At 34.4% G+C, this 14,581-nt stretch overlaps 1 protein-coding gene across 2 annotated transcripts in view; it reads left to right on the top strand.

Annotated features, from left to right (window-relative positions):
* Positions 1 to 14,581, top strand: part of CCDC91 (coiled-coil domain containing 91) — a 363,679-nt gene that overhangs the window by 28,600 nt on the left and 320,498 nt on the right. The window contains exon 1 of one of the 2 annotated variants that reach the window (XM_019039364.3): positions 11,088 to 11,154. The exons of the other annotated variant lie outside the window; for it this stretch is intronic. The gene's annotated coding sequence lies outside the window, so the exon portion shown is untranslated. Of the gene's footprint in view, positions 1 to 11,087; positions 11,155 to 14,581 lie in introns of those variants that run through there. 2 annotated transcript variants of the gene reach the window in all.

The raw sequence follows: 14,581 nt of genomic DNA, 5'->3' as shown, positions 1-14,581 counted from the left end.
TCAAGGGAAATAGAAATGTCATTCAAAATCTTTACTTCCTCTTCTTGGAAAGGGGCTAATACATTTCCAGTTGTAGTCAGGATAGTTGCATCACGTTAGGTGGAATTATGACCTTGTTATTTTCTTTATTTGGAGACTAAATATGATTTGAGGAGGTGCGGATGTGTGCCAAGTGGACTTGTGATGCTTAATTTTATGTGTCAACTTGACTAGGCCATGAGGTACTCACAGATTTGATTAAACATTATTCTAGGTATGTCTTTGAGAGTATTTTTGGATATTAACATTTGAATTGGTAGACTGAGTAAAGCATATTTTCCTCCTTAATATGGGTAGCCCTCATCCAATCAATTGAACATGTGAGTAGAATGAAACAGTTGTGTAATAAGAAACTGCTACTTCTTGACTGCTTGAGCTGGAATGCCAGTCTTCTCTTGTACTTGGACTGTAACTTACACTATTGGCTTTTCTAGTTCTCAGGCCATTGGACTCAGACTAGAACTTACACCATCAGCTTTCCTTGTTGTCAGGCTTAACATTATTGATTCTCCTAGCTTTCCAGCTTGCTGACTGCATATCTTTGGACATCCTGGCTTCTATAATCTTGTAAGCCAATTTCTGAAATTAATGTTTCTCTCTTTATTTATATACACACATATACCTCCTCTTAGTTCTCTTTTTCTGGAGAACCCTGATTAATATGCTTACCAAAAAAGTAGAAAATTAGTTGATTATTTCCTCTTCCAGTATAACCAACAGTTTGTGGTTGGCATGATGTAATGTCAGATATGAAGCTAATAAAATTTTGAAATAATGTAGGATTATCTTACCACTGTATCTATTAAGAAGAGTGGCCTTTAGCTTACTTCATAATTTGCCTTTATTCTTTGTAATATCCCAAAGGCAACTTAAGAAATAAATGACTAAATACTATGTAAAAGGAAGATGAAAAAAAGTGAAATGCTTAAAATGCCTAGTACAAGCAGAATTTATAGTAAATATTTTAGAAAGCCAGACATAGACAGAAGCAGTGGATGTACACTGTCAAGTATATGAACATTTAACAACAGTGACACATACCTGCTGTGGCTTCAATATATTTGGTAATTCTCAGGAATTGATACATCTTTTTTATTTTCACCACAATGCCATTTTAGATTATTGAAGATAGTCATTATGCCCGTTTTCCCTGTTGAGGGCTAAAATGTTAATCAGATATACTGGGGAAAGATTTAATATACTTAAAATGGAATCTTATGCTGAATAATGCTGCTTAAATTAAAAAGAGAGGAGAAACCCATCAGTAGCAATACTTAGTAGTACTTAATCGTTGTTGTTTTGTTTTTTTAAGTAAAGAAGGAGTAATCATGAAGACTCTAAGATTTCCTCTTTGATCAAAAGCTTTTTGGAGAAAAGAATGATCCTTTGGATATTTTCAGCATTTAAAGCTGTCTAATTACCACACATTCTTTCCATTGTGATTGTGTAGCAATGCTGAGGTCTGGAATTATGCAGATCATTTAAGCTTTCTTTGTTGTTCATCAACTCTCACTAGAATCCTTTCTCTGTGTTTCTCACGTTGGATTATATAGCAAGCTTTTGTTGGTTCTTAGCTTTAGAAAATGTATAGTCATTTTCTAAGCACAGCAAATATGTATTTCTCTTGCAATTCAGTTACTTTAACATGGTTTCAGTAAGTAAAATAAAATATATATAGTGCCTCAAAAATATCACAGAATTCAATTATGCTACCGAGAAAGTTGTGCCATCTTTTTGGGAACTTATGTGTAGTGAACTGGTGGACTTTGTCTACTCTCCCGGAGGAAGGTAATCATAATAATTGAATAAAACACCGTTAATTGGTTTTGTATGTAGAGAAGTTGGGGTGTGTGTTTGTGAGTGTGTATAAACTGTAGCATTCTTTTTATATAGTTATATATTTTTTATTCATTCTTAAAATAAGGTAACAGGCAATTGTTGAGAGCAGTGTTCTTATAATTGCTCTCTTCATCTATGAAACTGAAATTTCTTGATGGCTCTAAGTGTGTTTGTTCAGGAGAGAAAATCATTGTGAGGGAAGTAAATAGAATGTTACTTTCATGTTAAGGGATTCTTTGTTTTAGCCTTTTAGAATATAAACATCAGGGAATATCATAAGCATCAGGGAATCACTTGTAATGATGGTAAAGGAACCAACACTTCAGAGAATTGCACTTACACTTAAAGACCTGTCAGAGAATGTTTAAAATTAGAAACAACTTAAATGTGTATGAACTAGTATATGGATAAAGGAATTACAGTATATTCGTATAATACTGCTCAGCAATAACAATGAACATTATTACTACTGCTTCCCTGTTACCCACAGTGTACACATCTTCCCTCATGATAAGGAAATTATGGCCCGAACTAATCTCTTAACATGCTACTAGGAAATATGCAAAAATGAGCAAGATGGTAGTATTGTGGTACTGACAACAGAGGTGCTAGAACAGATTAGAATACATAATTGAATATATGTGCGTGTAAACACACAGAATATATGTATATGTAAACACACATATTAGAAAATTTTAATTCATTATATCCTTTAAATATCCTGGGGTGGTAGTAGTTTGCAAATGAGCTAAGTTTAGTTGAACATATTTGAGTTATACGTAGCTTGTGGAAAAATTTTAGGAAATTTTCCGAAACAGCAATTTTGAACTGACTACTCAATCTTATATTCATTTTTATAGGTAGACTTCCGATGTTTTCCCATGTATTTGAGAAGTTGAAGTCAGTAAGTGAATCAAAAGATATTAAGTATTTATTAATTATTTTTCTGTGCCACAAAGGGACAATTTTTAGAATTGCTGGAGAAAGGCAGAAGACAAGACTGTAAAGGTAAATATGAACCAAATTGTGAAAGGACTGTAGGATTTCATGGTAGGAATAGATTACCAACAGCAGAGTGGGAGAAGTAGGTAAGTATGGGCATGATGAAGGCGACCCTAGGCAGGCTAGGATAAAACTCTATGTAATCATTATTTTATGTAACTACCTGAAAAAAATAAGGCTTTAGTTTGGATGCAGGGTGGTGGTATGCTCTTACTTTCAAATTAAAAGTAAGATACAGACTTTTACTAAGCAGAAAGATGATTATGATTTGGAAGAACCTGATAACTTTCACTATCTGTGGCAGCCTGGTTTACTGTAGAGAGCTTAAAAAATCTTGATGTAGGTGACATCCTTTTCTTACTTATCATCTAAGGTTGTCTTCCTGTTTACCTATTATAACTGTCCCCTCCTGTTCCAGTCTCATTCATTTTCTAGTTTGGTGACTCCTTGCTCTGTTCTCACTTCCTCCACCCTCTGTGTTTGATCCCTTTAGATATCATTTTTTTTAAGCTTACCTGCCTGAGACACTTTACATACACATTGCACATCTTTTTCCCCTAATATCTTACTCCTGTCCCCTTTTGATTTTGATAGCTACTGTAGTTCTGCCTAAGAGATAATCTTTTTCTCTGGGCTTTCAAGGGAATGCCCATTCGACTGTTGGTCTACTGTGATCTTTCTACTCCCATTCCTGCTAGAGGAAGGGATTTAGCACTAGTGACAAGCCTAGAGGCTGTGATAAAAGTCTCTAATAGAAAGCTCGTTTTCATTACTTCTTTCTATATATCATAGTGATTTAAAAATCATTTTTAGTTTAGGTGTATAAACAATTAAAATCACCAATAACTCCTCAAGCTGGAAGACAAAAAAAAAAGAAATCACCAATATTAAGTGTATAATTTGATGACTTTGACAAATATTTACATATGAGAAACCACTACCGTATTATATGGAATATTTAATCACTGCAGAATGTTCCCTTGTGCCTCTTAAGACTAGACCCCATCCCACCACCCCTGGTCCCTGGCAACCACTGATTTGCTTTTGGTCACTGAAGTTTTGCCTTTTCAAGAATTTAATATAAAAGGAACATTGCAGATGTTCTTTGTGTGTGTGTGTGTGTGTGTGTGTGTGTATGTATGTATGTATGTATGTGTGTATGTATTTGGTTTCTTTGACTTGGTGTAATGAAGATTCTTTCGTATTGTTGCATATATAAATAGGTTTGTTTGTTGTAATTGCTGAGTAATATTGTATGGATGTACCATTATTCCTTTATCTATATACTAGTTGATACACATTTGAGTTGTTTCTAGTTTTAAACATTCTCTGACAGGTCTTTATGTGGACATATGTTTTCTCTTAGGTCAATAGCTTGGAGCAGAATTCTTGGGTTGTGTGGCAAGTGTATGTTTAACATTATACACAATTGCCAAACTTTTCTAAAGTGGCTGTATCCGTTTACATTCTCACTAGGTTACATGAGAATTCTAGGTGTATTCTCACCATATTCTCACCAACACTTGATATTGTGAATCTTTTTAAGTAGCCATTTTAGTAGATTGTACTGGTACCTGCATTTCGGTTTTAATTTACATTTTTCTAATTTCTAATGATGTTATACATCTTTTCATGTGCTTAATTGAGATTATTAGATCTTTTATAAAGTGTCTATTAAAATATTTTACCATTAAAAAATTAGGTTATCTTATTATTTATATGTAAGTTTTCTTTTTATATTCTGGATATAAGACCTTTTCAGATAGATTTGTCAAATATTTCAGTCCAGTCTGTGGCTTGCCTTTTTAAATATTCTCAACAGTATACATTTTTAATTTTAAAATTTGGCAAAATATACATAACAAAATTTACCAGTGTAACCATTTTTTTTTTTTTTTTTTTTTTTGAGATGGAGTCTCACTCTGTCACCCAGGCTGGAGTGCAGTGGTGCGATCTGGGCTCACTGCAAGCTCTGCCTCCTGGGTTCACGCCATTCTTCTGCCTCAGCCTCCCAAGTAGCTGGGACTACAGGTGTCTGCCAGCACACCCGGCTAATTTTTTGTATTTTTTTAGTAGAGATGGGGTTTCACTGTGCTAGCCAGGATGGTCTCCATCTCCTGACCTCATGATCCTCCTGCCTTGGCCTCCCAAAGTGCTGGGATTACAGGCGTGAGCCACTGCACCCGGCCCCCATTGTAACCATTTTTAAGTGTACAGTTCATCAAAGCTTAGGAGATATGTATACATTTGAATATTATAGTATCTTGATTAATTTATCTGTCATTATGAAATTTCTCCCTTTAATATTCTAATTTGTATCATATGAATATAGACATTTCAACTTTCTTTTGATTGATGTTTGCATGGTGTATCTTTTCAACCCTTTAATTTTATCTCTTTTGTGTTTTCATAGTAAAAGTGGTTTTTTTGTATGTGGCATACAGTTGGGTCTTGCTTTATCATTCAGTCTGCAATGTCTGCTTTTAAATTTAGTTGTTTAGACCACTTACACTTAATGCAATTATCATTACATGGTTGAGTTTAAATATATCATTTTACTATTTGTTTTCCTTTTTTTCCTTCTGCTTTTTTCCTTCTTTCCTGATTTATGTTGGGTTTGAGGATGCTTTTAATGATTTCATTTTAGACCCATTATGGACTTTCTAGGTGTATATCTTTGCTAACTAATTAATTAATTAATTAATTAAATGCTGTAGTGTCTACAATATACATCTTTAACGTATTAGTCCACTTATCAATATTTTTCCGTTTTATGTACAGTGTAAGAACTTCACAACAATATGCTTTTATTTCATCTCTCATTGTGGTATTGATATGCAATTTACTTCTACATATTCTATAAAGCCAACAATATATTTTTAAAATTATTGCTTTATATATTCAGTTATCTTTAAATTTTTAGATTTACCCACCTGTTTGCTGTTTCTGGGACTCCTAATTTCTTTTGTGTAGATTCAGATTTCAATCTGGTTTTGTCTTTCTTCTCCCTGAAGAAATTTCCTCAATATTTCTTTTAGTACAGGTCTGGTGGCAAATAATTCTCTTACCCTTTGTTTATCTGAAAAAAAAAATTCCTCTTCAATGTTTAAAGGTATTTTCTCTGGGCAAAGAAGTCTATACTGCCATGTGTTTTTTCCTCTTTAAGTTGAAAGACATATCTCCATTATATTCTGGTTTACATGGTTCTGGCAATAAGCCTACTTTTATTCTTATTTTAGTTCTTTTGTATATAATGTGTTCTTTTTTTCTGGCCTAAATACAAATATTCTCTTGTATTAGCTTTCTGTAATTAGATTATGATGCGCATTGGTATGATTTCTTTATGTTTGTTCTTTCTCGCTATTCTTTAGCTTCTTGGGTCTCTGGTTTTATAATGTTCATGAAATTCAGAAAACTTTCAGCCATACTTTTAAAATAATTTCTTCTGTATCTTCCCTTTTTGGGGGCCTCCAGTTATACATGTTTTAGACCACTTGAAATTATCCATTTTTTCTCAGTATTTTTTGCTCTCTGTACTTTATTTTGAATAGTTACTATTGCTGTTTTTTTAACTTCATGATCTTCCACAGTGTTTAATATGCTGTTAATCTCATCTTTTATGTTTTTTGTTTCAAAGTTCTCCTCTATAAGTTTCATTTGAAACTTTTTTATATCTTCCATGCCTCTCATCATCATGACCGTTTCTCTGCTTTCTTAAAAGTTATAAAGCATATTTATAATAGCTGCTTTTATGTCTACTGATTCTCTCCATCTCTCTCATTTCTGTGTCTGTTTCTATCAAGTGATTTTTCTCCTGGTTATGCGTTATAGTTTTCTGATTCTTTATATGACTGTTAATTCTTTATTAGATCTCAGGCATTTTGAATTGCTTTTTGTTGATTGCTGAATTTTGTTATTTTAAATAGTTTTGTATTTTGTTCTGACTCTTTGTTATGTCACTAGCAATCAGTTGGATTATTTTGAGGCTTACTTTTAAGATTTGTTAGCATGCCTCCAGAGCAGCCTTTTGTTTAGGTCTAATACAGCCCCACTACTAAGGAGATACCCTCCGGAGGATTCAGCTGAATGCTCCATATATTACTAGGTTTATCCACTCTGACTGATAGGAATGCAAATTCTTGCCAGCTATGTGTGAGCTCCAGATGATCTGTCCACTCACTTTTGTTGTTCTTTTCCTGTCCTTGGGTAATTTTCTCCCACGTTTATGTAGGTTAGAACTCAGTTTAAGACTTGAGAAGACCTTTCTTTCTCTGGAGCTGTATTTCTCAGATGCTTGGACTTGTAAATTTTAGCTGCTTTGTGAACTCTTAACTCTGCCCCTTTAGCTCAGTGAGAGGTCAGCTTTACTTGGCTTCCCCCACCATACTCTTTGGTCTGGAAACTGACTCCAGTTTGTAAGTTTGGGAGTTATAACTTTGTTTCCTTTCTTTTGGGAATCACAATCTTGTGCTGTTGTCCAGTACTTGAACATCATTATTTCATCTTGTACATCCTTTGTTCAGTTTTCTAGTTGCTTTTTCTCATCTATTGTTCATTTTTCTAGTTGCTTAGAAACTAGAGGTTAAATCTGGTCTCTGTGTTTCCACTTTGGTTGGAAGTTAAATGCCATCTGTGTACTGTAATTTATATTTCCTTCCAACCTTTATCATAATTTTACTTTGAAGTAACCACAGTGTAGAACCACAGGGGTGGCGGTGGTGGTGGTGGTGCTGGTGCTGGTGAGATGTCTGTGAGTAAGCTATTGGTGATATGTAGGAAGTATATGTTTTAATTTTTCATTTACTCTGTTCATCTTTTATGATACTTTATAAAGTGAATCTTGTCACCTTGTCTATAAATCTTTGCATAAAATGTATACACTAGGGATATGTACTATATTTTTTGGTAGTTCCTATATTTTAGACTTCTCACTTCCTATTTTTACTAAGCCTTGAAAAACCAGGCATTTCTTATTTCTGTATCCATAATAAATCATGGTATTCAGCTGCTACTTAGAATACAGTTGTTTTACCATAGAATGAATTTTGGTGTACAAATTTTATGTTTGGTTAGAGATCCTCAGTATAGTTATAGAATTTCCCTTTTCGTTTTCTGAAATGGATCTAATTTGGTCATTCTTTAAATCTGTATTCTTTCTGAGTAGGTGACAATCCTAGGGTTTTTCATCCTTCGCATTATTATCCTTTTCATTGTGTTGGAACTATATAAGATAGCTACAACTGCACTTGGGTGGCTCTTAGTACTTTGGTCTTTTTAGGATTTATATATGTGGTAACAAATACCACCAGTAATATCATCTCTAAAGGTTGAAGACTATAGATACATAGAATTTAAAATTGTTTCTTTTGTGAACTCATCTATTTTTCCATTCTTCTTATTTCTTCTGGAAATTATATGTGTTCTTTAAGGATATGCAGGGTCTGACAAGGTGAGCTTCGACAGCCTATCCAAGGGTAAAGTCAGCACCTTACATAAAACCAAAGTAGAGGGGGAAAAAACCTAGCCAATTTTAGTGGCAATATGGCAGGAAATTGAAAGTGTGATGAAGCCTGTGTTTGCACACAAAGGTGAACTTGCAGCTCTTGCATGTTTCTGGGTTTTATGGTGTTCTTGTCTCTTGTAGGGACAATATAAGCCATGGTTAAAAATAATTTTTTACTTATTTACTTAAAGGAATAGGTGGACAGTTGGTGATGCTGAGGGTCAAGGTAAACTTTCTGTTTTCTGTTAACATATCTAGTACCTGTCTGATATTTCCATATGTAAATGAGTTTCTTTGTCATCTTTGCATTATACTCTAGGCAATGTTACATGCTAGCCTTACTGTGGTTTCATTTGGCTTCCTTTTTCTGAGTCTCTTTACCTGTTCAGTATACCTAGCTTAGCTTCTAGCGTTCCGGTGCAACTACCTGGCACTCATTTCTTGCTTTCTCCTTTTGCCTGTCTCTTAAACAATATTGTCTCCTGTATATTTCTTCCTTTCTCTTTTGAAACTTACCTCAATATTGTATATCTGATGTAATATCTCACTAGGCTATTATTATGTAATTTGATAAATTGAGTAATTGTAATGTATTAGTGATGCTGCTACTGATGCAAAATCAGTTCTAGGAGGTGTTAACTTATACTATTGTAGCGTTAAGCACTTTTGAGTTAGATTTAATTTAATTTATTTTATCTTCAGAGCCAATTTTTAAGCTTTATCTAGAGTCTTACTGTGAGGAAAAGAAATGTCTTCTTAAAAGAAGTAGGCTTTTAAAACTGTAAGATGCTCCTTGGAGAAAATTATTTCTCTTGAAACTCAGGCCATTGGAGGTATGTTTGCAGTGTTTCCTTGGTAGTTCTAAATCAGGTATTTTCATGGATAGTCTGCTTGTCTCAAAAAGCCTAAAGCGGAGTCTTTTACTTGGGGAATGCTTAAGTGCTCCACAAATCAGTGACCAGAATCGTTTCATTTTGTGCCCATGTGGTTTCTGTGGGTGGTTGGTTGTTTTAAAAACTGTTTCAAAGAAGTGCATTTTTTTTCCTGGCAATACATGTGTATCCTGTGTAAGTATTTTTCATTATTAATAATTTTGAGAAAAACCAACTCCAGGTCATAATGCAGTTGGCTTAAGTCATGGGGTTTTATCCAGAGTCATCCCATATGATTTTGGGTCTGCTTTACCAACAATTTATTAAGCTGAGGTTCCCAAAGGGCATGTTTCTACTGTCACCAACCTATTTTTGGAAATTATTTTTGTCCATTTTGTGTAAATCAATAGTTTTTAAGAGAAACTCATGAGACTTTTAGGCTTAATTTCTTCTAGGCTTATATACTGGTATGGGGGAGTATTTCCTCCCTTTTTCTTTCTCTCTGTATAGAAATTTCCATTTCTGTTTGTGACTTGTTTGTGATTCCAGCTTTTTCATTGTGCTTTGATTTTCATCTTCTTCCTCATTTAGGCTTAGTGGTTAGAAATCTTGTCTTTAATTGAATCTCAAAGTGGTTTTTTGTCATTTTCCGTTTTCCTGTCCAACAGGGAGGGTTTGCATCTGTAGGTACACTGAAATCTTTAATAATGAACTTGGGTTTAAAGAGAAATTGAATTAAATTCTTGAGTTATTTCAGAAGTTGTAACATCATGCTATTCACATTTCTGGCCACAGCGAAAGTTTTTGTGAAAGTGAAGTTTTGTAGGAAAAAGCTTAATGTGTCAACAGCCCATAGTCTTGGAGTGGATCTTTAGGAATTGGCTAGCGCAGAATTACAAAGGTAAATAATCTGCATAAATTTTCTAGCTAACAAGTGAATATTATTTTTAATTAGGAAATAACCAGGAATAAGACTTGAGAGATCATCTCTCCTAACTTACTTATTTAAGAAAGGAGGAAATTGGACCCTAGATATTAGGTGACCATCTTCAAAAATGCTGTAATTTAGTTGAAGAATTAGGACTAGAGCCCTATGCCCCGATGCCAAGTTTAGTGCTCTTTCCACTACCTTGGGATCTCTTCTCATCCTATTCCAACAAAATAAGAGTTTAAAGTGTAAGATACAAGATTCTGCTTTGAAAATATCCAAATACATTGTATTTTTGCAATATAAAATTGGAGTGATGAGAGAAAACTTATAAATTCTTGAGCCATTTTCCCCCTTGATCTGTAAAACAGTACTGATAGTATCTGAGGTTGTCATTGGGTTATTTTAGGAAGGAAATTGTATGGCCCTTATTTTGTTTGAATCTCTTCTTCATCATATTAAGGTAATTTTTAAAAGTTCTTGAGCTAGAAAAACATGCAAATAAGAATCTCCTGTATTGGCTGCTGTTGACTCCCTATTTAGCATTACCCCTTTTCCCACTACCCCTTTTTTTTTTGAGACAGAGTTTCACTCTTTTTGCCCAGGCTGGAGTGCAGTGGCATGATCTCGGCTCACTGCAACCTCCGCCTCCTGGGTTCAAGTGATTCTCCAGCCTCAGCCTCCGGAGTAGAGTGGCTGGGATTACAGGCACCCGCTACCACACCTGGCTAATTTTTGTATTTTTAGTAGAGATGGGGTTTTGCCATGTTGGCCAGGCTGGTCTCGAACTCCTGACCTCAGGTGGTCCGGCCTTCCTCGGCTTCTCAAAGTGCAGGGATTACAGATGTGAACCACCACGCCCAGCCTCCCACTACCTTTCTAACAGATCCTTTGTTTTATTTAGGCTTCTAACCCTCCTTTATGTGACTCAGAGAAAGGAGACCTCATTCCAAGTTCCAGGATTAATTCTGGTAAGTCTAAGTGAAACATAGTAATTCCTTTTCTTTGCTGGCAGCAGGTTTAAGGATGGGCAGATCACAATCTCAAAATATTTTTGTCATCTTGCTTCCAGTCTGTGGGTGAAGCTAAATATAGGAGGCCAGAGCCAAGGGAATTAGAATTTCTGAAGCTCTGACTTGCAGTATTTAAAGACTGCTCTACCTTGGGCCTTCTTGTTATGTGAGATACTAGTTATACATCTCCTTATTGATTTAACCAGTTTTATTTTGGAATTTTCTGTTACTTCCAGATGAAAGTATTCTGTCTCATGCATCTAATACTTTACTTGTGAATGAAGATTCATTAGGAGGTAGGTTTTTGGCGATTAAATGGTTGTGACTGGAACAGGGAAGACTATTAATAGATTGAAAACTAGGAGAATCTTTTATGAGATTTTTAACTGGGTGAATAACAAAGTCGTGGTTCATATCCTTGTAGCTCCACCTCATTTCTTTTCCCAGTGACCTCTTAAATTCTATGGATTCTATTTGTTCCTTATCCTCTTTGACCTCTATGACATATGTTAGATCTGTCTATATCTTTCTGTATTTCTGGTCATACCTTTTAAATTTTATTTACTGACCTATTTTCCTCTACTTATCTCTTGAATAGTAATGGTTTTCTATGGTTTTATTCTTGGCCTACTTAGAAATATAAACATTATTATTTAGAACAGTTTTATCTTTATAGAAAATTATGACAATAATATACAGAGTTCTCATAAACCTCATACCTTTTATTAACATTTTACATTATTGTACATTTGTTTAAATGAATGGCCAATATTTATACATAATTATTAACTAAAGTCCATTCTGTATTAATATTCCCTTTATTTTTATCTACTGCCCTTTTTCTGTTCCAGGTTACTGTCTAGGTTACCATACATTTAGTGGTCATATCTCCTTAGGCTGCTCTTGGCTGTGACAGTTTCTTAAACTTTACTTGTTTTTGATGACCTTCACAGTTTTGAGGAGTATTGGTCAGACATTTCTTGGCTGTGATGGTTTCTTAAACTTTACTTGGTTTTGATGACCTTGACAGTTTTGAGGAGTATCGGTCAGACATTTTGTAGGTTATTCCTCAGCTGAGATTGATATGATGTTTTTCCTCATGATTAGACTGGGGTTAGGGTTTTTAGGAGGAAGAGCATAGAGGTGAAGTGCCATTTTCATCACATTGTATCAAGGGTACTTACTATCAACTTATCATTGTTAAGCTGTGACTTATTGTGACTTATCATTGTTGATGTTTACTTTGATCATTTGGCTAAGGTGGTTTTTATTAGGCTTCTTCACTGGAAGGTTATTCTTTTTCTCTTATTCTGTATTGTACTCTTTGCAACAAAGTCACTATGTGCAGACCACACTTGATGGGGAATTATTTTCCACCTTCTTGATAGTGAAGTAGCTACATAGATTTTTTTGGAATTCTTCTGCATGGATGACCATGGATATTTATTTTCTACTTTGCTTGGCCAGTTTTAAAATTGTTGATGTATATTGGTGATTTCTAAATATGTTTATCCTAGCGATTCTTTCTACCTCTTTTTTTGAACTCTTCCTCTTTCTAGTCAACTTCCTATTAGACCTTTTCCTTTTGGTCTTTCTTTTATTGAAACCTCGAACTCAAATGTGTCCATATTGTCTAAGCCCAAACTAATTATTCTACACCTCATCTACTTCATTTTATGCCTTTTTATACCCAAACTTGCTTTTTCTTCCCACTTACTGAAGGTAGAAACCGATGGGATCCTTTAGTTTTCCTTTTCCTTATTCACACTCCCTTACTCTTACTTTGGATTATTAGTTTATTGCATAGATTTCCCTCAAACTAGCCTATTCTACTTTCACACTGTTATCTACATTGCCTTATAGCCATTTTTTCTATTATGCATATCACTTATTCAAAATACATCTTATTTCTGTTTTCAGAATTCTTCAATGAGTTCTGTGTTTGCCTCTAAATGATTTTAGGTAAATTACTTGATCTCACTCTAGCATTAAGTTTTCTTATTGAAAAAGAGGAGGTGATATAGAAATTTTCTAAGGATTAAAAGCGATAGCGTGTCTAAAGAGTTTAGGAGTGTGTCTGGAACAAAGTAGTACACTCTAAAAGACAGTTATTTTTATTGTTCTTTGCCTCCTTCCAAACTCCTTATCATGACTCTTCATAATTTTGCTTCTAGCCACCTATCTAGTAACTTCATTTGTAGTTATTCTCCCACCATAGGTACCTTATCATTCAACAATTCCACATTATTTGTGGTATTTTTGGTTTGCCATACTATGTGCTTTATAAACCTGTCCTTTTGGCCATGTCTTTGCCAGGAATGTGCTTATCTTTTTTGACGAACAGGAAAATTGGCTTTTACTTATTCATAGTATTTAACTTAGATATCCTCACCCATGGAGAGTAAATTACTATCTTTCTCAGTTGTTGCATAGATATATTATGTACTATATATACGTTTGCAAGTCTGTCTTTCTATTAAACTGTGATATCCAAGGACATAAGGACTTAATTTAATTCATTGTATGATTCCTAGCACTTAGTATTCACTCTGTTAACATTTGTTGCATAGATTACCTCATGAATACAGAATTCTTATTGATGGTAACCAGGCTTCTGCTTGAACCCTTCTAATATTGGGAAATTTATAGTTGGAGAGCCAGTGATTACTTGTGGACAGACCTAAATTTTAGAAAGTTATTTTCATACAGGTTTGAAATCTGCCTACCTTTAACTTTCATTTGTCTGTTCTCTGGACCCATAAAGAGTTAGTCTCTGCATTCAGCATTTTCAAGTATTTGGGTACCAAGTATGTGTTAAGCACATTTCAGAAGTCTCTTGGTTGGAAATGAAAGAAAGCTGAAACATGTTAGGTTAAAAGAAATAAATTTGCTCTTTAACTTTGATTGTCTCCAGACTTTTTGATTGTTCACCTCTACCAAGAATACATTTTTGAGGATACATCCTCAGTGTGGGTATATTTATCTGTACATTTTGTACATATATGATTATAACAATACATTATGTACATTATAAAACACAGATTATGGCACTTTTCAAAGGATAGTACAACATAAAAGTATCTTATTTTATGTGTTGTAGTCTTTTCTTCTTACATTCTGGTGGATTGTCTTACACATCCCTCTTCTCAGGGAGGTGTATACATACCATTTTAAAGGCCACCTATATATGTAATCAAACTGTATTTTGGGCAGGGTTGGAGCTGGTCTTAGAGATGACTCTAGATAGCTCTAGGGGTTCTGCTTTTTTCATTGCTGCTGCTGCCTTTTTTTTTTTTTAAATGGCTTTACTCTTTCAGACTGGCTTCTTTCTGGAGCTAGGACCATGGCTGCTGCTGGCTTTGGGCTAATTTCTTCATAGCTTATG

This window comes from Gorilla gorilla, chromosome 10 (assembly GCF_029281585.2).
Source record: "Gorilla gorilla gorilla isolate KB3781 chromosome 10, NHGRI_mGorGor1-v2.1_pri, whole genome shotgun sequence".
In the NCBI taxonomy this organism is placed as follows: domain Eukaryota; kingdom Metazoa; phylum Chordata; class Mammalia; order Primates; family Hominidae; genus Gorilla; species Gorilla gorilla.
The sequence above is the reverse complement of the archived record's forward strand: the minus strand, read 5'-3'. Positions and strand labels throughout refer to the sequence as shown.